Consider the following 27,301-nt stretch of genomic DNA (forward strand, 5'->3'; position numbering starts at 1 on the left):
CCCAGCAGCTCACCATTTACTTACAGCATTAACATTGACCACTGTATCTCCTGCTCAGCACCCTCACCTCATGGACTTCTCCAGGGATTTTAGCCACCCCAGGTCCCCCTGGAGGGTGCAGAGTTTGGCCCAGCTCTGGTCTCAGCCCCCACACTGGTGGTTCCCGGGGCTCCACAGGCAGCAAAGCTGGTGATGGGATCCTGGGGAGCCAAAGCTTCTGCTGCTCCCTCCTGCCAGCAAAGCCTTCCCATGGCAGGATGTTCCCCTGAAACACAGAGATCATTGTGTTGGTGAAGGTGGTTTTCACACAAGGCTCACCCCAGGTTTCACTTCCTAGCGTGATTCACAAGTCTGTCTCCTTGGTCCAAACAGATCCTCTACACAGAGGTTATCTCTCTTGACATTAAAAAAAAAAAGCTACAAATTATAGATTAAAAATGACCACAAACTGGAAAATTATTATTGAGGGATAAAAAATAATCTGATTAATGACTTTCTGATCACTGTACACAAAGATCAGGATATGAGAATTATATTTTATCAAGCTTATTCCCTCTATATTCCCACATAAAAGTTGGGTTTATCTTTTAATTGATCTAGAGTGCATTTACATATAAATCTAGAAATTTGAGTTTGGAAGATTGCTTTAAATGAGCAACAGAGGAGATACAGCAAGTTAGGGTGAGTCTTAATAGTTTGAAGGTACACTTAAATAAAAAAGAAGGGTCTGCAGGACTGACACTGAGAAGATCACCCGTTTGGTGCAGGTTGCTCCTCTCCCCCTGCCCACCCAGGGCTCTGCACTGGGCCACGCTGCCATTTATCCTCTAATTAATCGGCATCTTCTTTTAATTTCTGTTATTGCTTCATAATCCTAAGAGGAATCAAATTATTAGTTAAGAAATATTTACCAGTGAAAGATAAGGCAGCTTTGTGCTGCCCCCTCGGCGTGCCCGGGCTGTGCGGGCTGCTGCAGAGATGGAATAAAGCAAAGCAAAAAGGGGCTATGAAACAGCTGGTGAGGCTTATAAAGATACTTCATGGTAAGATACAATACACTTTTACGGCCCAAAGTACAATAAAATTATAATTCATTACTGGTTAGTTAAGTCTGGGGAGGACATAAAGGTAATTTTTAAATGGTGCAAGTTACGTATCGAATGTAATTGGATTAGGGGAAGACAGCTGAGATGAAACAAGCTTGAACTGATCAGAGCTCCACGATCTCAGGCAAAATCCACCAGCAACAGGCTGCTCAAGCAGCTCCTCGTGTCCCCCCACATGCACCCTCTGCCCCAGGCAGGGGGGCTGCAGGGACAGAGCTGGCACTATGGGGGCATTGATGCCCAACACACTGTGGGCTACAGGAGCAGGGGGGTAGTGATTTTGCCCAAGAAATTACTAAAAGTCAAAAAAACCTTGGGATTTGTCCCACCACTTTGGGTTGGGAGGGGCTGGGGACATCAGAGCATCCCTCCATCCCTCTCTGGGTGCTGGGCACTCAGAGCACCCTCCACACACTTCCCCCTGGGCTGCAGCAGAGAGTCTGAAATATGTATTTGAAGACAGGGTAGAGGGTGGAAAAGGACTCTCCTTTTTTTATTTCAGGCACTGCCTTTGAAGCAATCAAAAGCCCTTTCAAGCTCCCAGGGCCCTGTGTTCCCGAGGCTTAGCCCGACCCCGGCACTCGCTCCTCCAGGTGGTGTTAACTATCAAAGGGCTCCACAGCTGAACTGTGCCCTGCAAAGCTTTCAGAGCTGCTATTTTATTTAGCAGAGATCATTTGTTTCATTATTTTCATTTCAAAGATGCTCAATGAACCTACACCCACGCACACTTGCATTTAACACATTTAAATATTTATAATAATATTAAAATCTTTGAAGGGCTTTGCAAGAGTTTGGCTGCAAACCACAGGCTCTATCTGCAATCCCCCTGGGGTTTTTCTCACTCTGCTCCCCCATCTTCAGCCCAGACCTGGTGTCCACCCTCAGGGAGCCTAATGCCCCCATGGCAGCACATGGGGCCAGGCAGAGCCCGTGGGTTCAGCCACAACATCTCATGTGCTTTGGAGAAGCTGTTTGGGTTCAGGAGCAGGAGGCTCCCAAGGGATGGGCAGCCCTGCCTGTCCCCTCCAGCTTTGGGCAGCACAGCCAAGGCCACCACAAGCATCTCCCTCAGGGAAGGGCACCTGCTCCCCCAGCAATGGGCAGGTGCCCCCAGGGACAGGTGACAGAGCCCCCACAGCAGCTCAGGGCTGCCCAGCCCCTGCCTTACACCTTGGGAAGACATTAGAGGCTTGCTCAGAGGAAGCCACTTCCCACCCAGGCACTGAGTGAAGTTACCTAAATTACCAGGTAACATTGCAAAAACATGTTTTATTCATGACCTGTCTAATTCCTGGCACTTGCTTTTCTTTTGGTACTTAATATACATTTAACTTATTTGAAAGCACTAACATATTTTCTAATTACCTGAGGCACTTAAACATTCCATGTTGTTAATAATTCCCCTGTTATTAGCTATGAAGGGCTGACTGCCAAGAGAGGAACCTGTTTGCAGGGGCCAGCATCCCTCCCAGCTCTGCAGTGAGAACCTCTGCACCCACCTGTGGGTCCCATGGGTGCACAGAGCCCATCCCTCTGTCCCTGCACCCACAGGCAGCAGCAGGCAGGGAAGCGCAGGCAGCAAAGACACAGGAGCCACCAGTGCCACCAGCCACGCACGGGAAAGAAGGAGCAGGACCCAGTATCTCACACCAACATCTTCTCCAGCTCCTGCGTTTATTTTCCATTGCTTTGCATTTTATGGAAGAACAGCTAAATTTATCCACTACTGCTGCTTTTCTTAACAACTCCACAATTCCTGGGGCAGTTTCATGCCTTCTGATGTTTGCTGGCACCATTTTTGCTCCTTGTTAGGATCCTCTGCACATCCAAGCACAGAGTTACACTCTGGAGTAGAGGCCCCTCCTATCAGCCACTGTGGCCAGAGCCAGCAGTACATCACTCCAATTTTATTTTGGTGTAACTTTATTAAGGAGAATTACACCAGACAAAAATTGAGTCATCCAATCGTACATCTGGGCTGCCTCTTTTCCTCATACATCTCTTAAGTGTATGTCCAGATCTGCTTGTGCATTTATTTTCAGTCCTTGCTTCCAAGAACTCTCACTGCTCCACTGTGGGAAGGAGGTATTTTCAATTTTAAAAAAAATTATTCCTGGATTAAATATACTTGCTAAGAAAATAATCACCTTTTATCAAACCAGGTAGAAATGCATGGAAAAAATGTATTCAGGGTGTTGGGGAACTCAACTCATATCCTCAAATATCATCCTCTCCTTGCAAATCAAAGTCAAAATAGTTGTATCCCTATTGTTCTGGCAATCTTCACCAGCTGCACAGCTTTGAGGTGCTCTCCCTTAGCAAGCAAGTCCAGTTTTTTGGAGCCAGGCTCTGCACTCAGAGGGTGAGGAGGCAGGAGGGAGGGATGGAGGGATGCAGGCTGCTGTCAGAGGCTGTCACCTCCTCCCATGGTGACCACAGTCCATCCCAGTGGCAGAGCCAGGCCCTGGGAACCTGGATCATTGAAGGAACAAGACCCATTTCAGGTGACAGGGACAACACACAGAGAAGGACAAAAAAGGCAGCTTTGAGTCCTGGTGAGAGGAGAGCCATGCTTATGTAAAACTGCTGTTTCCTGAAACTTAAGGAACTAGAATGTCAATGTGTCAACAAAGCTGCCTAAACAAAAAGAAGGTGCCCACCTCTCCTGCCTTCTCTTCACCACCCCTAGAACTGGACACACGTGGCCTGGCCAGTTTGTCTTCAAGGCAGGGACAACCCAGGAGGATATTTTCCTGACACCAGTTTACCACATTTCAAAGCAATGATTCTGTTACACAAGCCACCCTAAAGCAGCAGTTCTCTCCATTCAGGCCAGAGCCAAAACATGGAGACAGATCAACCTGTTAACCCTAAAAATCAAAGGTGCTTTATGAAAACTTTTCAAGGACAGATCCTCTCATTTTCTAATTAACCTGCCTGCCAGCCATTTGTGTCACACGAGCCACAGAATGTGACCCTGCTATGACAGTGGTTATTTCTTCTGCTGTCATGAAGTTCTTTGCCCCCTGCACACTGGGCTGAAAGGGGCACAGAAAAGGACCTGGTTGTCACTTCATACCTGTGCTAACCCTGGGCAGACAAGCAGGAGGGATTCACATGGATGGAAACCCTGCACTACCAAAGGGTGTAGGTAAAAATATAGTCACCAACCCTAACAAAGTCATACAGGGTTTTACAGATTTTTGGTATCTAGAAACTAGGGGTTATTCATGTCCAACTGAATGTAACAATTGCTCAAGTATAAAGCAATATACACAGTAAAATAATATTAAAAAACAGACAAGTCTGCAATTCTATTGAACTTCCCATCCCAAGGCTTTTGAGTTTCCTCAGAATGAGATTAGGAAGTGAATGAAATCTCATTTAACTTTCATTTAAGCCTTTTGTTAAATACTTGATTAACATTTGAAGCACAAACCAGCAAAACAGAAAGGGGGTGTTAAAAAGGGAGAAGAGCACACAAGTAAAACAAATGCACTTTGCTTAACCTGCTGCAATTCATCTCTCTGCGATTAAACACAACACTAGTGGACGTGCAGGTGGCCAGGCCAAAATTATCAGAAGAGGAAAGAATTTCTTCTATGTGTGTCATTTGTGTGCACTTGTAAGCAGCAGTGCCAGGCAGCCAGCAGGCCCTGCTGAGGGGCAGGCTTTGCTCCTTGGCACAGATGCTGCCCGAGGCACTGCTGCTCACTGCAGGTTCAGCACCTCTGGTCCTGGCTGTAGGATGGGAGCAGAGGCAGACAGGCAGGCTGCTGTGATGCCCTCGTGCCTTTACTGGAGAGCAGCATGGGTGAAGGAAGAAGTGTCTTCTGGAAGCTGCAGCTGGCTCCGGGCACCCCCAAATGAGGCAGCCAAACCATGGGGGGCTTGGGGACAGAGCAGAGGAAAGGCACAGGGCAGGGACAGACTTACCTGAAGTCAGAGATGCAGCAGAGAAAAGAAACACATCAATAAGAAAGATAAAACAATTATGAGCTCATATATTGAATGTTAATATTCCTATCAAAGCACGTTATAGATTTCAGAGGAGGGCACCACATCACTCCTGTCTGTAACTCCTACGAAGCCTATCTAAATATTTACCAGTATTGACTTTGAGTTATTGCTACATTACTCATGTTTTCTGGTGGTTTATGTCCATCGATGTAATTTCATTGCATTGTAAATTAATTACAACTGCCTTAATGAAGCAAACTGCCCATGGCACTACCTGTGCTAAGGGCAAGCAGAGCAGCCCATGGGATCCCCAGGAGCCTGACAACATTGGGTACACCTTTTAGGTTGATCTTGGAGCAAGTGGCTCCCTGAGCTGCTCCCCAAGGGCCAGGCTGCAGGTGTGGGGGAGATTTAAGAACATCAAAATTGCCAAGGAAAATAGATGTTTCCATTCGTCCAGGTTTTAAACCAAAACTTAGGAAGCCCAGCTGGGGGCAGTCTAAGGGTTCAGGAAGCAAGAGGTGGCCATTAGAAGGTGTCCCCAAAGTTCCCAGTATAGCACAGGAAAGAACTGGGTCATTCAAGGATTTGGAGACACAGACCCAGAGAGGCACCAGGCATGTGAGCTGGGTTCAGTGCTGCCTCCCCAGAGCCCCAGGACAACAATGCCTCCCACCATCCCCCATACTTTCTACCCCAGCATCTCTTGCAATTAATACAAAGTTTTCTAACACCAGACTGAGAGGGAAAAGAACACGTTTTCCCATGAAAACACTGTGGTGCAGGCAGGGATGTTTGTTATCCCACACTGGAGCTCAGCTGCTGCTGAGGGGACAGAGAGCTGCCACCAGCCAGCTGGACTTTGGCCAGAACACCCCAATTAACATCTTTAACATGGTGTGGCAAGTGCTGTGTGGTTTTTAATTACAGGATGTAGGTGAGACTTTGTTTTCCCACTGTCCCTCTGGAGAAAGGCACCTCCAGCAGAGGCAGAGTCCTGCTCCATGTTGGGTAAAATGAATTTCACAGCCACCCAGCATTCCCCATGACTTACCCAATGCCAACTCTAGCAGGCTGCATGTGGTTCTTTGGCACCCAGCAATGTGGCAGCCAGGCTGAAGCATGCTAATTAAAATGAACGAAGAAGGACACTTTAGAATTCATTGCAGAAAAGAAATCCTTTCATCCTGACCCACATGGTGCCACGTGTCTCTTTGGGTCCCCATGTCTCAAGGGTAACCTCTTACGACGGGGGCAGGCAGCAGAAGGCAAGCACCTGGAGAACTGAAACTGCAAAGGTGCCCATGTCTTCCTGACACAAGTACTGCAACACACGGGCAACTCCCAAGTCACCAAACACCAGAGAAGCACTGGGTTTGGATTGCAAGCTCTGCAGCCCAGCAGCTTTGTGCAGGGTTGAGCTGCTGCCACCCTGCAGACCCCAAACCCCATGCCCAGGCTGTGCCAGGCACTGCTGGAACACAGAGGGGACTGGTGCAGGAGGACACAGCGGTACCACGAGCAGAACAATGGCACAACAAGGCACTAACCCAGGACACAGCCCCACAGGTGGGCAAAACACCCTTTTACTGGCATTGTATGTCAAACTAGGAACACCACTGATGGAAAACCGTTCACTCTCCGCAGAGAGTTTGACTCCCTGATAAAACTGCAATAACAGTTGTTTTTGTTCATAGGGCACCTGGGGGAGAGCGTGGGAGGGGAAGAGGAAATACAGAAGGGCTGGGACTCATAACAGAAACAGCTGCTGAACCACAGAGAAGTTGGGGATATTTACTGTGCCTGTGTGCTCCCACTCCTGATGTTCTCCTGCCTATTCCTCAGCTTTGCCAGGCTTCTTATGAGGATACAAATAATCCTGACATATTTTTCTGTTCCACTCCATTTACTATTTTTACTCAGAGTATTTCTTGTATAAATGTGGGAGAAGAAGCAAGGGGTTTGTTTTGTTAGAACTTTGAAGAAGGAGAAGCAAGAAACGTGCGGTGCACTGGAAACAGGTCACGGGCTCTTCCTCCATCTCTGAATTCTGATTCAAAGCCACCTTCTGCAAACTTGTCTTCAGGCATTTATATTTACCTGGACCACCAGCCCTACCTGACTGGCACTGCTGTCCCTCACCCTGGGCTCTGCAGACCACAGCCAGTGTCCTGTCCCCAGCTTGCCCAGCTGCAACCGACCGAGCAAAGAGTGGGCGGGTGTTTTACCCAAGGGAGCAACAACACAGCCAGGGACAGAGACCTTCATCTATAGTCTATCTAAGCAAACTCCTCAGCTCTTTACAAAGGCAGTTATGGTATCCAGTTATCCAATATCATGCAAAAAAAAAGTGGCTTGAAATCCCACCCTGGTGATTGTTTTAACCATTGTACTGTATTTCTTTACTCAAACAGCAGGTTTCTATATTCAATATGACCATGAATATTTAAAACATGCATTGAAAGTCTCCCTTTTTTCAATATATTGATTTGAAGTTAAAGCACTATTTGAATGATAAATTAAACATGTTTTAAAAGAGATAAAGGTAACAGAATCCTTTTGATGCCTTCAAGCCAAGCTGAACTGCCACAGACCTGCAACCAGGAAATCCAGGAGCAGGGAGCCCACAGTCAGAGCACCAGCCCAGCAGCTCTCTGGAAACAAACCAGCTTTCCTGCCTTGGTAAATCCCTGCTGCCCTTCCTGTTCATCTTGGCTCTAGCAAGTCATTCTGCTGGTTGGGCTGTTATGCAATCAGAATCATAGAATTATTTGAGTTGGACGGGACCCCAAATATCATCTAGTCACAACCCCCTGCATGGGCAGGGACACCTCCCAGCAGCCCAGGTTGCTCCAAGCCCCATCCAACCTGCCCTTCAACACTGCCAGGGATGGGGCAGCCACAGCTTCTCTGGGCAACCTGGGCCAGGGTCTCATCAGCCTCACACTAAAGAATTTCCTCCTAATGTCTAACCTAAATCTTCCCTCTTCCAGTTCCACTCCATTATCTCTTGCCTTCTCACTCCCTGCCCTTGTCTAAGGTGCTCTAAGGTCTCCCTGGAGCCTTCTCTTCTCCAGGCTGAAAAACCTGTCACAACTCTGTGACTTACAGAAGAATTACAAACACTGAGCCCAGAGCAAAGACTCAGCATCTTCCCCCAGATCCATCACGGACAGTGGGGAATGTTCTGCAGAACCTCTTGGTTACCAGCTCTGTAAGGAACCCCAGTCTTTGCTTCAGCCACAAGTAAGGAGCAAGGGAAAAGGGCCATTAATTATATCTGGAATTGGGAAACTTAATTAAAGTTCTAAATCATCCCAGCCCCTTGTCTAAGAGGAAAAAAATAAATAAATACAGTCTTTATCTGGAAATGTGTTAATTGCCTACACAGAGCCACCAGAGAGGACATGGACACCACCCAAATGGCAGGATCCCTTGCAGACTGCAGCCCAGCTGATGGCCAGGAGGGCTGGGGGTCTCTGGACCCCCACACTGGCTGCAGGGGCCATCACCCACAGTGCAGGTTTTCACACCATCAACCAGCCTTTTGCAACTCGAAACTCTTCCAAATTCTGAGCCAGCACCAGCACAAGGGTAGAGATAAAGATTAAACCTTCTTAAGTAGATTTTCACCGTCAATGTTCCGATTTTAAAGGGTACAGTTGAAAAGTACAAATTACCTTAAACTCAGATTTTTCCACAGGAATTTTTTTGGAAGAACAACAGAGCAAACTAGGAATTGTTTTCTAGCCCTCCTGGTTGAGGTCTTACCTCTAGAGATAAGTAAGAGTGGATATAATCACTTGTCATCATAATGGCCTCGCTCCTCCCCAAGCCCAGCTCAGGGGAACGATCCACGTCTAATGACACGATACACTTTCCTGAATAATTAGCCCTATTTTTAGTGACTGATTTTCCCAATGCATTCAAGCAGCTGAACAAGTGCCGAAAGGAACTGGGCTTCTGCACTTGCTGGTCCAACAGCACCAACAGGGGGGAGAGCCTCGGGACATGCTGTGAGCAGAGGAGAGGGACAGCACAGAGCTGCTGCCCACCTGTGTGCAGCTCCACACCAAGACGTGGGACAGGAACACCACAGCCACCCGTGCCAGGTTCTGGGGCTTGCTCTGCAGTCACACACCTGGATCTCAGCTGGTTTATATTGTCCTGCAGCTGGGCACATTACAGCTGGGATGATGAAAGGCTGCAGCCACCCCAGTCACATCAGCCGTGCTGAGCATGGTGATGGTACCAGGGACATGGCAGAGCCCTTCCCTCTGGTAGGCACAGCAGCTCGTGTCCTGTAGAGCCCTGCACCACCTGTCAAGTCCTGCCTTCCCACCCAGATCAGGTCTGCATCCAGCCAGCTCTGCCATCCAACCTACTTGATCACTAAATCAAAAATTGAAATGAGTAACAATTTGGTCAGTCTCTTTCTCTCCTTGCTTTCCTTTCTTGTCTGCAAAACTCACACAATCTCAGTGTGACTGTCAAAACACAAGATACATTTTCAGAATCTGAATAAATGGCAAACCATGGTGAAAAAAACAAGTGAGAAGAAGGTCAACTGCCACATTCATCTGGACACACTGGGGATGTCTCAGGTATGCTCAACCCGGACTGTTTTATCTCTTCAAGAGGACCAAAGAGATACCTTTAAAGGTAATTTATTGAACTCCCTAAGAGAAGGTAAGTGCCCAGGAAGGAGGGCATGCCCTATGCCCACCATGCTGCTGAGGAGGCACCAGGGATCCTTGGACAGGAGGATGCTGTTGAGTGCCCATCACCCACCAGAGCCTGCACGAGTTCCCACCTGCCAGCTCTTCCCCTCACCCTGGCTACCAGGCTGGTGCTTTGGTCACCAGCCACCTCCTGCTTCTTCCTGCAATATTTACCCTCACTTAGCCTGCCAAGCCTTGTGCTTGGGCAGAAGTGGTTTGGTAACTGGGCATATAAATGGGAACAACTAAATGCACTCTTCCTCCCATCTCTCTCAGCAGCTTAATAACTGGAGATGACTGATGATCAGCTCCACCCAGGGACTGCAAGCAAGGTTTCTGTCATTACAATCAGCCACAGAGCATTATTTAATAACAGCCTGGTTTCTCCCCCACACTCCAGAGAGGCTCAGCAGGGCACAGGGCTGTGACTGCCATTCTCTGGGGCTTAGGGCATATCCTTGTCCCCCCAGAGCCCCTCGCTGGCTGTGGCAGCCTGGAGCAACACCAGCTCCCAGGAGCAGGGTGGGGAAGGATGGATTCACTGCAGCTGACCAAGGCAGAGGGGTGTGAATGGGACAGGGAGGCACAGACACACTCAGCACAGGCATCACACAGCCTGTCACCCTGCAGGTGACACAGGCCTGGGCAACCAAGCAAAGAGTGTGTCTCTTCTGTGCAACATGAAACACACACCAAACCAGCAAAGGCTCCTGATGATTTCAGGGGGAGCAGGGATTCACCACGAGCTAGTTCAAACCTGCTCCCTTTTAACCTGTTAACACTTAATGAAGGCTGGGAACAATGAAGGTCACTCGAGAGCTTGGCAATGGATAACTGTAATACCCACAGACAGCTCCAAAGCATCTGGAGCCCTCCTCCCCGACAGGTATCGACGTGCCTCAGGTTGTATTGATGCTGCAGCTCAGGCCTGCCTTGGACAGGCTAATGCAGAAGCTGTGTCTGAAAGTTAACAATGCACAGTCCCTCTGCCAGGCAGCTCAGCACATAAATGCAGGCACACCAGGCCCAGCACTGGCAGCATCCCCCCCAGAGTGCTCCTGGGGCACAGGGCAGGGCTTGCTGCCATCTTTCTGCCATGGCCCTGGCCAGCAAAACCAAGGCTGGGTGAAACACAACCACCAGCCTGATTTCTTTAGTAGAAGGTAGAGGTAAGATGTTATAAGAACAACTCAGAGGTGGTTCAGAGGTACGAGGTGGTTGCATAGGAGCACCAAGTCCTGGGGACAGCACTGTCCAGCAACAGGGTTTACAGGGATGGATGGATTTCCCTCTGTGCTGCACAGATGGTACAACAGCACAAGTGTTCCTGTGCTAAAAAAATGCAGCCCAACAACTATGAAACGTTGCTGTAATGAGGTGGCACTGGCAGGGTACTGCAGAGGGGAAAACCCCTGCATTTAGAGCTCAAAGCAGAATTAGCTCAATCTGCTGATACTCAAGTCCTTGGTAGTAAGGGGTTAAAATAAAAACCAGAATATTCCTTCAATATCAGTGGAAATGGTAATGCAACACCAGACAGAAGCCAGCATGGAATGCTATAAACACCAGTGCTCACCCTCCTTTTTTCACCCGGTTTGCTATTTATCATACCCGAACCAACAAACACCAGAAACCTCCCTGTAGCTCTGAGGAGTGCATTTTCAACACAGGGGTTTAATGCAATATTAAAAGAAAAGTAGATGCAGTCATAAATGGAAAGCCAAGTGAAACACAGACTGCTTGGTCCTTATCACGTCCTGAGCCAGGGTGCTCTGGCTGTCCTTGCTGTGAATTCACACCTGTCTTTATTGACTCCTGATTTACCAAAATCCAGGATTGTCACACATCATTGTGTTAAAGCTTTCAAGCCAGATTCCCAGGGCTGGCTCTGTTTAACTTACTCCAGAGCCACAAATAAAATGCAAAGCCAAGCTCCCTGTACCTTCCTGATGCTGTGGCTGCCCAGGCTGTGCCCGTGGCTGGAGCAGGGAGGCTCAGGGGCACTGATGCAGCCTCTCACACGTTCCCACAGCAGAGCTCACCCAGCCAGAGCAGCCCTTGTGCATCATCCCCCACTCAGAGCTGCTTTGTCCCGCTCCTGTGCCTCTGCAGGCAGCCTCTGCCAGGGTGAAAGCTTTCTTGTCCCTCTGAGAGCCCTATCAGGTGCAATTGTGATCTGTCTCTAACCCTCTTTTTGCTGTCTTGGCACAAATCTTAATACTTCAGTAAGAGTTTTAAAAGTTTCTCGCTTCAGTATCGATCTTCTCTCAGTGCCATTTTTCTGCTTATTTCCAGGTAGATTTGTATCTGGGGCAGCCAGCCATTCCTCTGGCAGAGAGCCTCCCAAAGCCTCTGTGAAGCTGCACTCTCCCATTAATTGATTAGCATCAGCACAAGATACTTATTTCCTCCAGAAGTGTCCTGTGCTTGCATCTCTCCTTAACAAACACCAAGGGATATAAAACGAGGATGGGAAATATTACAGACTTTTTTTTCTATGCAGTTTGTACAAAAGCTTCATTTTTCACACCTACCACCAGCACCAGATCAGGTCAGCCATGGCTTTATGTACCTGGTTGTTCATCTTGAAGCAAAGTTCAGCCAAGACTTGGAGTGAAGTGCTGGTTTAGGAAGGATTTTGATGCTCTCTGATGACACTCGCCCAGGCAAACTGCCATCATGCACGACTATGGCTGACACACTAAACAGAGCTGCAACACTGGCTGCAAAACACCTGAGCATGAGCTAGTGGTGCAGAGTAAGCTCTATAGCCCTTTATTGCAATTAGAGCTTCATTTGTATGTCAGGTGGGTTCCTACAGCCATTTCAGGGAAATTGCTTGTGGACAGAAAGTAAGATTGGTTCTTCTGCAGACTGAAAAACAAGAGGAGTTGTTTCTACCTGCAAATATTATTTTCTTGATTAAACATGGCATTAGACTATCACAAGATCCCTAGGAATTTTGGAAACGGTGATAAATTGATATAATGAAGCTTGACCTTCCCACCCACAGCTCTGTCCCACTGGCTGCTACAATAACATCTCTCCAGTCAAGCACATTTTGAGTAAAACTTTTCAGATCTGCCCCTGGAACAGAGGGTCAAATCCTTATTTCCATCCCACGGGAATTAAAGGCTGAAAAAGGCTCTAAAGCTGACCTTCAGTGACTTGTCCCTTCAGAGAGAATAGCAGCAGCACCCTTGGCCCAACCCACACATCATCTCACACAACTCCTGTGGGTTCGTGAGAACCTCTCAGGCTTGTCATTTTGCACGACACTTCTCTGGTTGCCACAGACATTCAGATGGAGCCTGCAAGGCTGATGTTCTTGCTCCGGTATGAATAATTTAAGCGATGAGTATCTTGTTCTGCTGTCTATCTGGAGTGGCAGCAGAAGAGCTGTGGGGCTCTTCTTCCACAGCCACCCCTGCCACGGAGGGCGGCGCCGCTGGGCACGCGGCACAGCAGCCTCCTCTGCCCCCTGAGCTCGCCAGGCTGGAGCCCCTGGGATCTCCTCAGACCTTCTTCAAGAGTTCAAGCCATTAATCTGCTGGAAACTTGAGAGGAAACGAGCCAACAATCAGGATACATCAGTTAAAGAAAAAGGTAAAGCCAAAGATACCTGCCTACAAGTGGGAAGGTTGGCATTTCAGCATCCCCCCTCCTTAAACAGCTACCTGTCTTAAAATGTAACACATTAAGTGTACCATAAAAATATACTCTTAATCCTATTTGCTGCCAAACTGCTGCTTCCTTTCTGCCTGCATGAAGACAAGCCTTAGGCCCTTTTTTATTAATATCCATGAGCTTAATTTAATAGCTGATCCCAGACTGGAGATGCACATTTTGTATTTAATGGTAAGTGTTACTTGGAAGTGGTCTGGAAGAAATGTAATGAATGTATTGGTAGCTTAGACTGCTCTGAAGGCTTAGATCAACACAACATCTTTTACTTATTGCAACTTATTAGAAAAGAATTTTTTTGGCATCTTGGTACTTCTATGTAGCAACTAGAGAAGTGGCAAAAAACAGGACTCAAAATAAATTATGTTAATCCAAACTTAATTAGCATAAACCCTTAAGTCCACTCTGCAACAGAGACCAAATAGCACACTATGTATGTACATATACACATAAACACATATATTTTATAAAAGTAGTACCTATCTAGTGTTGCTGCAGCAAGAAGCCCCAGTGACCCAGCTAGATGCTCAGGCTGAGCCACCTTTCCCATCCCCTCCTGGGAGGCAGGCACAGGAGGAGAGGGGCCAACACCCCACAGGGAACATCCCCCCAGGCTCTCCTCCACTGCAGAGCTGCTTTGTGCACAGGTCCCTGCAAACAGGCAATGAAATGTCTTTATCAACTCTGGCACTGAAATCTTTTAAGAAGAGTAAACATCAGGAAGACAGCACTGCATCCAGCAGAAGCTGCCCGGAATTTTTAGAGGCAATTGGAGGTTATAGCCTGATGCTGCAGAAGATAAAACGTGGGACAGCCTTTATAGACATCACCTCTGACTTGCTCTCTGCCCAGAGACTGTCTCTATTTCCAGGACATGTGAACTGTGCAATGTGCTGCTATGCTTTATTCATGCACTCCAGGATTAAAAAAACAAATGCGTTGCCTGAACTGCCAGGGTACATTATGGGAACATTACACTTGAAGACCCTTATTTTCTCCATATATCCAATTATTTCTCCTCCTAGGTTCCTGAATCAAAAATACAGGTGAGAGAAAACACCTACTTAAAGTTCAAGAAATTGAGAGGTTTTTTGTGTGTGTCATAAGTGCTGTCAAAACTCACCAGCCCCCAGTGAACACGAACTGCACTGAATATGGATCACCACCAGCTGCCCTGATACATGGTCTTAGCTCCACATCTCATTTTTTTCTTTACTGCTGAACACGGAAGGAATTTTAACATGTGTAGGCTGTCGTATCTCTAATGACTGATGATTTTCTGTGCAGTGGTACATGGAAAAAAGTCATTTGGCCAAAGCATACTAAGCTCTAATGTTAGTAACAGAAAACACCTGCCTCGTCTTTGCTTTCCTCTGCCCCTTTTCCCTGTTTCTCCAGGCCCTGTTCATCATCTCTTTTCAGAGGTTTATATTTGTCTCATTCCAGGAGCATGGAAGATCCTGGGACAGCAGGATAACGTTGCAGTTATAAAATATCTGTACTCCTCAGAGAGCTGAAATACCCTGTCAGCAACCAGCCTGCCCTCTGAGTTGACACACGAGTCTGAACATAATTTAATTGAAAGAGCAAAGCGAAGTTTTGTCATATAGATGTTTGGTTTTCAATTATAACACCTCATAAATATTTGCCAGCAATAAATTACCTCAGGAAACGATTTTTCATTGTTTTGTTTAGCTTGTTGGAGACACTCAGTGTTAAGACAGCTGCCAAAACCAGCACTAACATGCAGGCTGCCCTGGAAGGACTTGCGGGAAGCCAGGCTGGGAATGGGAAGCTGACTCACACCCAGGTGACAGACCAGGCCCTTACAGAACCCTGAGTTGCACTGAACTGGTTGGCAATGACAACTGCAGAAGGGAAAGCCCTGGATGTGAGCAATTCCTCACAAAAACAGTTCCTTCCAGCAAGAAGCTCCAGCTGAAGCACCCCACGGCAGCAGAAGGAGCAGCTCTTCAGCTGCTCCCTGAAACAACCACCAAAGCAGAGACAATTCAGATGGAAGTTTGGAGTTGAAGGAGCAGCAAGGGTAGGCAGCCAAGGATGACCCTTCAGGACTCAGCAAAAGGTCCCTGCTGGCACCAGAGTAGGGTTGTCATCCCTGCTGAAGGTCACTCTTGGACTCTCCGTAAGATCAGAGGACCAGACGCTATAAAGCACCATTTCTGGTGACTATTGTGCAGATACACAAACAATCACCTAAGTGAAATGTTCCCCTCTGCCCCAACGCCACCCAAGCTGGAGAACGTGTGCTGACAGGATTTTACAACACAGCAATGTTCAACCTCTCTGCACAGCAAAGCCAGAGCACAAGGCAGAGCTCATGCTGCAGCCTCTCACTGCCTCCCATTCCCCAACCAGTGCTGTGAGACATAGAACAATGTGCAAGTCCCACTTCTCCTGACCGAGGCTGGAAGGCTAGAGGCTAAAATAAAACAGTAAAATAGCTTTTCTATAAGCTCCTAGGAGCTGGAGACAGTCTAAATGCTACTCAACAGTATTAAGAAAATAAATCTTCAGGAATCAAAGCCCTCAAACAAACAGGTTTGTTCACATCTCCTGACCCACTCCTCTCCCTCCCTCTCAGTTGAGAAAAGCCAAAAATCTTTCATTAAAAGCTTTTTAAAATCCACTCTGGGGTTTGCTATTCTGCATTTTATGCAATATATATGGACTTCAAAAATTGTAGAGACAAAATGATTACCCTAAATTATTGATCAAAGGAAGCAAATAGAGCAGCCTTCAGATTGCACTGGCTGCTAGCAGAAAAGAGCACTGGCAACGTTCACGTATCATGATGAAGGTTCATTTCTAATTACATGACCTTATTAGGCACCAAACATGAAAGCAAAGCCTTTCATTTTTATGCAAAGTTTGAAATATTGCCTTAGAAGTGAACAAAGGGACACAAATTTAGTAACAGAAAAAGAAGGTGCAAACACGTTGATCCAAACAAGTGACTGCAGAACATCACACACATATCAACAGCTCTCATCCAAGGACTTCCAAAGCACTTTGGACTCACTCATCAATTAAACTTATTTATGTGGCAGGCAAATCAGAAGAGAAAAATGTTGGCACAAACCCACTGAGCAAGGCCCTTGTGTAAGGGGCACCCCAGCAGAGCCCTGGGGAAAGGCAGGGCACTGCCAGCAGCAGGCTAGGGCCAACACAACACCTCCAAAACACCAGAGCTGAGAAGAGACCCATCACCCTAAAACCCCTGCTCACCTCCACAGCCCAGCGTGCCCCACCAGGGCTGACCATGGCTCACCCCACTGGAAACATCCACAGCACTGATGGGAATGACCCATCTCAACACTGAGACCCTCCCAGAGCCCAGCTGAGGTGGCCTCTCTGCCTTAAAAGGAGAAAGGGCCACGTCTGGGCAAGATGAGCAGCAGCTGCTGACTGTTCACACATGGAGTTAGCTGTGAATCAGGAGCATGTGTGGCAGGGCCTTAATTAGAGATGTGGATTCTCTGCAAAATCCTCGTAATTAGTCGTTAATTTCTCTTGAAGAAATGAATCCAGCACAGCAAGTCTGGCAGCACCTTATTTACCAGGCAGGCACTCACAAAAGGCAGGAGTTTTGATCATTTTCATGGCATTTCATTTTTTGCTACTTATTGAAATATGATGTTGCCTACAAATCATGCAAAACAGGTCCAACAGACAGTGCATCCACAATTCCCACTCCTGGAAGCACAATGCCTCATTTATACTGACTAGATTGTCTTTCTCATAACAAGCTGAGCAGAGCTGTGTGTGCTGGTGTCAGCAGGAGGTGTCAGAACACACCAGATACAGCAGATTTGGAAGAAAACAGTAGTTCTGATGAAAAAAAATGCCCCTTCTTCCACCTCTCACATAGATACAGATCACAGCCTCCCTCCAACCAGAAAGCTAAAACAGTAATATGTGATTTATACTGGTCATAGAGTAGAAATAGTAGCTGGTACTAACAGCAACAGCCAGTGAACCACCCTGGGTAACATTCAGACTGGAGTTTTAGAGGACGAGAAGATGAACAAGTCAATTACAGAATGCCCTGCTCTTCATCTGCCCCAAGTAATTGAAGATTCAGTATCATTTTTACTGAGTTATTTTTAATTGGTCTCATTTGCTGAAGTAAATTAGGTGTAGCATTGTCCTCAGTGTGATAGATGCATCTGTGCACATCGGAAGGGAAACGTGAAAAAAACGTAAAGCACTGCCAGGGCAAAACAGCCAAAACCAGATAAATGCAATTAATTTCTAAGCCTAGCCTTGAAAAATTATGATGCTAATCTATTTGTTTGACTGTTAGTGATGGCTTCCATCAAGGTCAGGAGAAATTGCTCAATTAATAAATGTCTGTTTGCACCTGGCAACAACAGAACTCTGCAGGCCTGTGACCCCGGGCCCAGCCAGGGAGGCATTGGGAGGGTTTTGCATGATTGAGCAATAACCACATTGCTTGCAGGGCCAGATTGTGCAGGGTTTGAAGGCTTCCAGCTGCCCTGGGCAGGAGGGAAGATACCCATTCCTACTGTCTCTTACTAAACACCGTGCAGAGGAGTGGATCGAAGTCATTAACAGTTTGGAGGAGCCCGGCAGCAGCAGAGCAAAGACTCTAATTGCACATGACCACAGTTCACTTGTTAAAGTCCTGTGTAATTAGCTGGTTTTAACTCCATTATCGAGGCTGTTAAAGAGTAGAGAAAATGGAAATGTATTTCCTTTGAATTTAAACAAGAGAGAGGTTCTGCAAATCCTGCAAATATTTGGTTCATAAGAGTTGGAGGCAAAGCAAACGCGACCGGTGAGGAGCTGGCACCGCGCGAAGACAAGGTGTGAACCTGGGTGAAACTGCAACCATCATCTCCCATTGTGAAGGTCTCTTGAACCTGGCTTGAGCTACAGTGAGCAGGAGGAATGGATGCAAGTTTAAAGGGAGATATTTGGCACCATTTTTATTCAGAGGCTGAAGACTGTCTGTGCTTAGATACCACAGAACAGATATTCTTCTTCAGCTGAAATCTGATCTACCCAGGAAAGTAAAACCAACACCTCTGCCTCCTCCCTCCAGCCTCAGTCCACTGCCTGCATTTTATTTCCATGCCAATTCAGGCATGGGAGAAGATGGCTGTGCAGCTGGGAAACTCCTGGAGTGGAGCTGCTGCCAGGGGCTCCTGACCCATGAGGTAGGACCTGGCCTGAAACGTGTCCCTTGTGGAATAAGAACCCTTTTGGCAATCAATCCACGGGGAAAGAACCACAATCTTCTCTAACCCGTCAGGGACAGGAAGCCTTCCCTAAGCTTAGGCCACATGAGCTGCTGTTCACCTGCCAAGACTGCCCTCACCTGTGCCAGGCAGAAACTCACTTTAATTAGAGATTTTGTCACTGCTGAAGTGAGGTATCTCAAATAAAAGTAACCGTTTTCACTTCAGCTTCACACGACGGATCTGGCAGAGGTGGGGGGGCTTTTGTTGGGGTGGCCCATGAGGAAGATGAAAGGGCTCTGTCTGCTGGTGCCTAAACCCAAGGGAAACAACTGAAAAAGACAAAAAGAGCTTTTAACATGTGGATTTCCCCTCACAGTGCTTTTGGAGTCATGCCTCAGCCCAGCAGCAGCAGTGTGTCAAGAGAAGGTGCAGCTCAACAGGTCCTCACCAAAGCCTGCAGTGATCCATGGAAAGTTGTGTATCCTCCTTCTCATCCTCAGCTCCACTAATTTTGCCACTTTCTTTGTTTCTGTTAGTTTTGGCTCAGGCTAAACAGCACTTCCATGCCTACCTGACACACAGGTGGGTTTTCTTGCTTATGCAAGTTGTTGTAGAGCAAGTAAAGACTGGGAAAAAGTAGGTCATTGTAGTTTCCATATCTGCTTTTATCCCCAGAATTGCTTTCCCTCAGGGATTGTCCCAATTTGCAGTCCTTTCTATTGAGAGGTTCACCTGCCCTGAGGAGATGTGGAGCCTTCATTGCAGGAGCCCAGTGGTGCCTGAAGAACAAGATAATCTGCAGAGGGAAGGTGGTTTTCAAAGCAGCCTTGCCTTATATCAATATAATTCAAGAAAATAAATCCAAATCAAAGAGGGACTTCAGCATCAGCCTGTAGCAAAATGAGAGCCAAGTGGGCAACCTTTTCTTAAGCAGAATTTTGCTTTTCTCCTGAAATTACCCATCAGCTGCCACTTGTGAAGCAGAGCGGGCTGGGGCAGAGGGTGTCAGTGCCTCCTGGAGGGATCTCTGCAAACGTCCCTATTTTTTGCCTCAGATAAATGTGCCTGCTTGGAAGAAATTACCAGGAAGGGCAATCACAGCAAGCAGATCATTTTAAGAGTAATGCTCTTCCAGACCATGAAAAATGAGCACTTTGGGGTCTAGTAAAAATGCAACTTGCCCTTCCACCTTTTTCCTGCTGGGAGCTGCACCTCCCCATACCGCTAATTTCTTCTCAAAACTCTAATTTATCCCACTCTGACAACACTAATTTAATTCAGCAACACATATATCGGGTGAGCAAATTTCAATTCCTACTTTTCCGTTGGGAAGGGAAAAGGTAGCTTCATGGCGATCCCAAACCTGTTTACATGGATGCAGTTCCCTGGCTGAAGGTGCAGGAAGAGTGGGTGGGTGTCAGAGGCTCCCCCAGCCCCTTCCAGCACGGGTCCCACCACCGGGAAGGGCTTCAGCTCCAAGCGCAGAAATGTCGAGGAGCCTGGAAAGCACCTGACTTATTCAGCAGCAGCCCAGGCTCCCACTTCAGGGACCACCATGAAACATGTCAGGAACAGCGGGCTTTAATTATCCCCACAACAGGCTTGCACTGACCCTGAGCTATTTACAGCTGGGTGTGCCTGTTCCTGCACAGCCCGCTCCAGCCCAGCCTCTCTTGGGGCTCCCACTCTGTTTTCCCCAGATTAATTAAGGTCTGAATTCAAGTTTTTCGTCAATGTCTTGGCTAAGGTTTATGGAGGTCCTTAGGGTTAGTTTATAACCCCCTGAAGAATAAGTAAATATTTAAACTTCCCCCAGTGGTGTAATTGAATGTTTTAATTCATGCTGGTAGATCCAGTCAGGCAAATTCTTCCAGTGGGGTGATTATTTATTGAATAGAACTAAACCAGAAAATCATTCTTGTCACTTTGCCAGAGCGTGTGTTTGTGCTGAAATGCTGCTCCTGCCCTTCCTGAGCCCCAGGTTACAGGTGCTCAGCAAAGGACAGGTGAGTGCAGACTATTCCATGAGGAAGGCACCCACTCCCTAGTAACCCAAGTCGCTGCACAGGCAGCCCAGCCCCACCAGTGCCTCCCCGCAGCCCCCACCAGCATTCCCAGCAGGAATTCCCTGTCCCAGCCATGGCCTGTTTGGCAGAGCCCAGCAGAGCCCCGAGGAGCCTCGGAGCAATGGATTCTCCCTGTGCCTGCTGCCATGACAACCTGGAACAGGATTCATTGCATCAACGGGGACATGTACGAACATTTAACTAAGAGACACCAGCAGCTGGTGGGAATTTGGGGTCTTGTACATCCAGGAGAACTTATTAGTGTTGTTTAAATATTCATTTTTGCATTCTAGGCATCGAGAATCATTGTAAATCACAACTCCTTCACACGGCAGCGACTGCACTCAAATACTGCTCTTGGATTCTTGTATCCCTGCCTCTAGAACCAAAGTTTTAGATCTCTGGTACTGCAGGCTAGAGACAGAGATGTATTGAAAATTAAGGTACCTAAATAATTAACCCCGCTCCTGAGTCTTAGAGGCAATTTAATAAAGTGCTCTCGAGGACCCGGCTGACAATGAGTAATACCTGTTGTCACTGGGTCTACACAGGCTGCAGAAACAATTTTATGTTGCCATTACAGCATGATGCTTAACCGTTTGTGTCTCAGGAGAGGGGACACTGGCCTGAAACCCCGTTGTATGAAACCCCCGTGCCCCTGGGACAGGAGAGGAACAAACCTGGAAGCTGTGCCTGGGCTCTCCTCTCCTCCTGAGGCACAGCCACACGTTCAGCTGCAGCCAGTTATTAAACCCACAGAACCTGTTGCTCTAAAATGCACCGTGGCTGCCTGGTCTGGCACCACAGGTTTTTGCCCCATCTTTCCAATCTTTCCAGTCTCTGCAGTGCTGGGGAGGGCTGGAACCCCACAGGACCCCAGCACTTGGCTGGGCCTTGCTGGATGGAGCCAGGGGGCAGGAATCTGCCTCTGGAGTAAGAGCTCTGCCAGCTGCAGGGAGATGTGCTGCAGCAGCCCTCCTTTCCTGCAGATTTTCATGTGCTTTTGATTAATTATGTATGGACTTTTGATTGCAAATACAGTGCAGAAAGGAGTATACAAGCTGGGTGAATCAATTTGGCCTAAATAACATCCATCCACAATTCCTCCTTTTTTTTTTTTTTTGCCTGCAAATTAAAGCTATGGAGAGAAATTTCCCTTTTGTGTTTATTTTGGGAATTACTTCTCATCCTGATAGCCTCTGCAGCGTGGGCTGGGTTAGAAACAGAGTTAATAAGGGCAGCTGTGAGAGCTGGGAAATGACAGGGGCTGGATCCTCGGATTTCCCCCCCCAGGCTGTGTAACCCTTTCCCCTGCACATCCCCTGAATTTCCCCAGCAAGAGCAGCTGGGCATTGACCACAGCCTGGGCTCTCCCTGCCCAGCCCAAGGTGCCTCAGGAGCCCTGCAGAACTCCCCTGGCCCTTGGGATTATAGGGAGATGTCCCTGTTAACAATGTGAGGCTGATAAAGGGCCAAACTGGCAGAAAACCTTTCAATGGGAGAGCAATAAATGCTGTGGGTGTGTAAAGTGGCAGCTGCAACCATGAAAGAACCATGTGGTGGTGTTTGTGCCAGGCTGATGTTGAGGAGCAGCTCCCTCCCCAAGCCCCTTCCCCAGGCAATCACTGCCAAACCAAGCTCTTTTGGCATCATTTATAACAAATAGGGCCAGATCTGACCCAGGAAACACAACAACTTCCACCAGGGCATATGAAGAACCACAGTGCTTCCAATTGGTAGTTAGCTTGCTGCTGAGGGACTGATCCTGACCCAACAGCACATCATGGGTGGGACTCAGGAAGATGGGTGGGACCTGATAAACCTCAAGACAAGCCAGGGGTGCTGAGGGCCTGCTGGGGACTGCAGCGGTGGGCAAGGGCCAGAGCCCCACACGTGTGCACCTTTGCTTGTGGAGCCACAAGTGAAATATTGAAATGCCCACCAGGCAAGTACTTGGTCAGAGAACTAGAGCAGGGAGCCTGAGCAGGGCAGACAGGCTGGGTCTGGCACAGAGCTGGCTGGAACAGAGTTAATCAGCATACTGAAACTCTTGGGGAGAGCTTATTCCCAAATCAGTGCTGCAGGAGTTTTCATCCTCTCCCAGGAATCCTGATGTCCAGCTGGGGCCTCAGACAGCTGAGAAATTCCTTATGTCTAAATCATGACAACTATTTAATTTAGACTATCAGTAGGCACAGGGAGTACAGGGAGGAGGAAAGAGGAATAAATCACTGAGTGCAAGTTAACCACATAAGCCCTTTATAAACAGCTCATTTAGGAGAGACAGATCCCACTGTTTCATTCCACTTGAGGAGAATCTGCTGTTTTTCCTCCCTGCCCTGCACCTCCAGGAGTGCCCAGGACTCAGCCAGACACCTGCCAGCTGTGGCCACTGGCCAAGGCTGCACTAATTGCATCAGTATTTTTGACTTGCAAATACAGCAAGTTCAGCACATTCCACACGGCATTCCCTGAGCTACGGCTGCAAAGCACTTGAATCCCAGCCAGGGGCATGGGAATAGTTACTCACTGGGTAAGAAATGCTGCTTTGTTTAACTCAGCTGGTGAAACAAACCCAGCTGATGACCAGGAGGCAAGTCCTACTCCTGGCAAGGGGCTCCAAAAGATCTCAGAGAAACCAGGTGGGCAGCAAACCTCAGCACCAGGTTTTGGTGACAGAAGCTGCTGTGTCCTGCAAGCCATTTGCAAAGCTTCCAACCGCTGCAAGATCATCCCTATAGAGGGTCTGGAGAGAAAACAGGATTTGTCCCTTAAGCTCACCCCTGGATCAGTTTATTTTGCCACTCCAAGCACCCTTAAGACACAGAATCACACAAGACCCAGCTGCTGGCTTTCCCCACCTGCCTGTGAGTCTGCTCAAGCTGGGCACACTGGAGAGGCCCAGGGGAAACACCACTGCATCCTAGTGTCAGGAACTGCCTGGGGATGCACTGACTTGAGTCATCTGTTCCAGACACCCCAACTCCAGAGAAAGCCTGGAGCAAAACCAACTGCTTGGCACCACCCATAGAAGTAATGAAATCAGGGCTGTGCCAGCAACTGCTCCCAGGGGAATGGGAAATTTCTGGAGCGCAGAACCCGCAGGATTTCTTGCCATCACCTGCAAACCCCCAGGCACCAGCACCTGGGGAAGGATGAAAAGGCACATCTTCAGCTCTGCTGCATCAGGGGCAGGTGATCAGTGGTGTGAACATGGCTTGGAATTCCACCTTCTCCTCATTTCCATGGCTGCTTTGCACTACAGCATCCTCAAATGTGTGACCTCGGAAAAGTGCCTCCTCCAGCTTGCTGGAACCCCTCTTTCTGGACTTATTTTTAGGGATTCTCCCAGGGCTTTTCAGTACAATTGTGCTATGTTCATCATAACACAAAAGAAATACGTGTGGGAATGAAACTAGAGCTCAGTAATTAAAGCACAGTCTCAAGGCCTGCAGCAGCTCCTCTCTGTGACCTTACTAAAACAGCATTTTTCAAGACTGCTGCTGGACACTTTGGGCCCCTTCCCCTCCCAACACAGTGAATTTTCCAGGAAACATGGACAGACACAGACAAGTTTTTAAAAAAAGGTCTGAGCCACTTCAAGCAGGCCCAAAAGGTGAAGCACTTCAGACTGTCCTCTTCGTGGTGCAAACCTGGTCAGGAGCCCTGTGGCTGCAGAGCCCACAGCCAGAGCCCTGGCAGGGGGGCTGGCTCCTGGGGCAAGGACAGGATGTGCACAGGGACACAGCCCTGCACAGGTGTGAACACCTGAGAAGCAGGAAACTCCTGACCCCTCAGTGACCCCCCTGCTTTGAGCAGCAATGGAATTCACCTCCAGGCACTGGACAGGGAGCAGAGCGAGGGGACTCGCTTTCTCATGTTACCAGTGACAACTAAAGCCTTCTCTACCATATAATGCATTTCCATGGCAGCATTAAGGATCTTCCTGACCCAAATATACATCCTGAGAACAAAAATAACTGTGAGGAATACAGGACTTAATCTGCCTAGATTCTGCTCTCAGAAAGATATAATCTATTACAAATGTTATCCCTTGCCTAGTCTCTTAATCCCAAAGGGACCAGTAATTAAATACTTTTTCAGTCCCTGGTGTGCCAGTGATTCAGAGCTGCAGTCACTGTGTTGTACATCTGGTGACAACCACGGGCAACACTCTGTTATTGCAACCAGCTTTGCTGCTGCTCACAGGGCTGCAAAGGCAAGACTGCTCTCCCAGCACATCTCCTGCCCCTCCACCTGAATTAACCACGTACACAGTATTTCATGAGTTGGAGGAGGGCTACAAGGAAAGCACGAGCCTAGACATGCTTGCAAAGGCAGAGAAAGGATCTCAGTTGCAGGAGAGGGAATGTGGGGACACAAGTGATTTTAGATGCAGCTCTTCTGACTTTAAAGATTCAGTGGACAGCCAGTCACAGGGGCAGGGGTTAAGCCTATCAAATTAATTTTAATTACAATTCAAAGAAAGAAAAGCCACTTTCACATTTCTAATCAACAGGCATCTAATGAGGCATGGTAGCTCCTGTACTCTGAATAGAGTAGGAAATTTTCTAAGATAATTTACTTCATTAATAGTCAGCTAGAAGTGGATCATCCAACACTTTCCATGGTGCGATTGAGATAAAATATGTCAAAGGGAAAATTTAATATTTGACATGGACATTAAGCTTGATACATTTGTCTTACAAAAAAAAAAAAAGAAAAAAAAAAGCCACTTCTGACTGCAATAGAACACTACAGCTCGGGTCCACCAGCTGACTAGTCTCAGGAAGAGCAGGACTCATGCGTTGCTACTGGCAAAGCCAGCTGGATTGCTGGATTGCTGGATTGCTGGATTGCCATCCCCACGCTCCAGCACAGCCTCCCCAGGGACATCCCAGCCCCTGCCCGGCACAGCCAGTGCCAGGGACAGACTCTGTGTCCCCCCAGCGCCTCCGGGGGAGGGGAGAGGGGGAATAAGGGAGAGAGACGCTCAGGTTGGGGAAAAAAGACACAAGAAGAGGTAGAAGGAAGACGTAGCGATAACAAGGATGGTGAGTTACAGAGCAACGTCCACAGATACGTGACCATGGAGCCCACAGGCCTCGTGGCAATGACTTCCCCACCAGGAAAGTCCCCACGTGAACCCAGCAGCAGAGGAGGGTGCCCAAGCCCGGGGACAGCCCAGAGCAGCCCTGGAGCAGCCGAGCCGGCCCTGCTCGGGGAGGCAGGAGAAGGCACCTGTCCTGGTGAGCCGTGTCCTTCCGCAGCGGGGGCAGCGGGAGCAGCCGCAGCGGCCTCAGGACAGACCCAGGATCCCGGCGGCAGCAGCAGCCCGAGCAGGGCCCGAGCAGCCCTTTTATAGGGAGCCCCGTGGGCAGCAGCGCCGCGATTGGTCCGCCTGGGTCACCTGACCCGCCCTCTCCCCGCGCAGGCGCAGCCCGGGCGGCAGCGGCGGGGCCGGGGGCTCAGGGCGGGGCCTGGCGGGGCCTGACCCCAACCTGCCCCAACCTGCCCCAACCTGCCCCAACCTGCCCCAACCTGCCCCCAACCTGCCCTAAACTGCCCCAACCTGCCCCCACCTGCCCCCAACCTGCCCTAAACTGCCCCAAACCTGCCCCCACCTGCCCCCAACCTGTCCCAACCTGCCCCCAGCCTGCCCCAAACCTGTCCCAACCTGCCCCCAGCCTGCCCCAACCTGCCCCCACCTGCCCCCAACCTGCCCCAACCTGCCCCCAACCTGCCCTAAACTGCCCCAACCTGCCCCCACCTGCCCCCAACCTGCCCCCAACCTGCCCTAAACTGCCCCCAGCCTGCCCCCAACCTGCCCCCAACCTGCCCCAGCCTGCCCCCAACCTGCCCCTGCCAGACAGGACCCTCCCCCCGCTCACACCACTGCCTGCCCGGCCCGAAGCTCCTCAGCCGATCCTGCGCCTCCTCCCCTGTGCCTGAGCTGTTACAGCCACTGAGAGGTGAACACCGGGCCCCTAATGAGCAGGGACCCGTCAGGCTGGTGACCCGGGGCTGCCGTGCCCCGCAGCTGCTGTGCCCGCTGCTGGGACAGCTTCATTCGCTGCCCGTTCCAGAACACGGGGCGGCAGAAGCGAGGATGGAAATGTCAGAGTTACGTGTGGGGCCGAGTCCCGGGGAAGCGAGCAGGTTCTTCATTATCAGGACATTTAGGTGTTAGAAAACACATGCAGGTTATTCAAAAGTCCGACCTGAGAGCAGTACATAAGAGCCTCTGCTAGTTTTTCCTTCAGGAATTCGTGAGCATCGTTCTTCTCTCGTCTGCTTTCCCTACCCAATTGTAAAGGTTATCCTCATAAGAGAGATGATTCTAAATAGCATCGCACCCTCAGAAATGAAAGGGAAAAGATGAAATCATGAATATTTGAAGAACTGTTTTCTGAAGGTGTCTGTATGGGGGGGAGAGGAGGCTGGAGAAGGGATCAGCAGCCACTTGGGCTCTTTTCCATCGCAGCCACGAGTCCAGGCAAGCACAGGCAACGGCTCTGGCTACAGCAGCAAAA

General features: G+C 48.7%; 1 long non-coding RNA gene across 4 annotated transcripts in view; it reads right to left on the reverse strand.

Annotated features, from left to right (window-relative positions):
• The window catches only part of LOC127388141 (uncharacterized), a 57,630-nt gene extending 31,543 nt beyond the window's left edge, over positions 1 to 26,087 (reverse strand). For 3 of the 4 annotated variants that reach the window (XR_007890321.1, XR_007890318.1, XR_007890319.1), the window contains exons 1-2: positions 741 to 852; positions 68 to 265 (exon numbers count right to left, since the gene is read on the reverse strand). This is a non-coding gene — a long non-coding RNA (uncharacterized LOC127388141). Of the gene's footprint in view, positions 1 to 67; positions 266 to 740; positions 853 to 26,009 lie in introns of those variants that run through there. The other variant, XR_007890320.1, reaches the window with a different exon arrangement.
• Between the last annotated feature and the right edge of the window lie 1,214 nt (positions 26,088 to 27,301).

The sequence above is a fragment of the Apus apus genome, chromosome 9 (genome assembly GCF_020740795.1).
Source record: "Apus apus isolate bApuApu2 chromosome 9, bApuApu2.pri.cur, whole genome shotgun sequence".
NCBI classification, from domain to species: Eukaryota; Metazoa; Chordata; class Aves; order Apodiformes; family Apodidae; genus Apus; species Apus apus.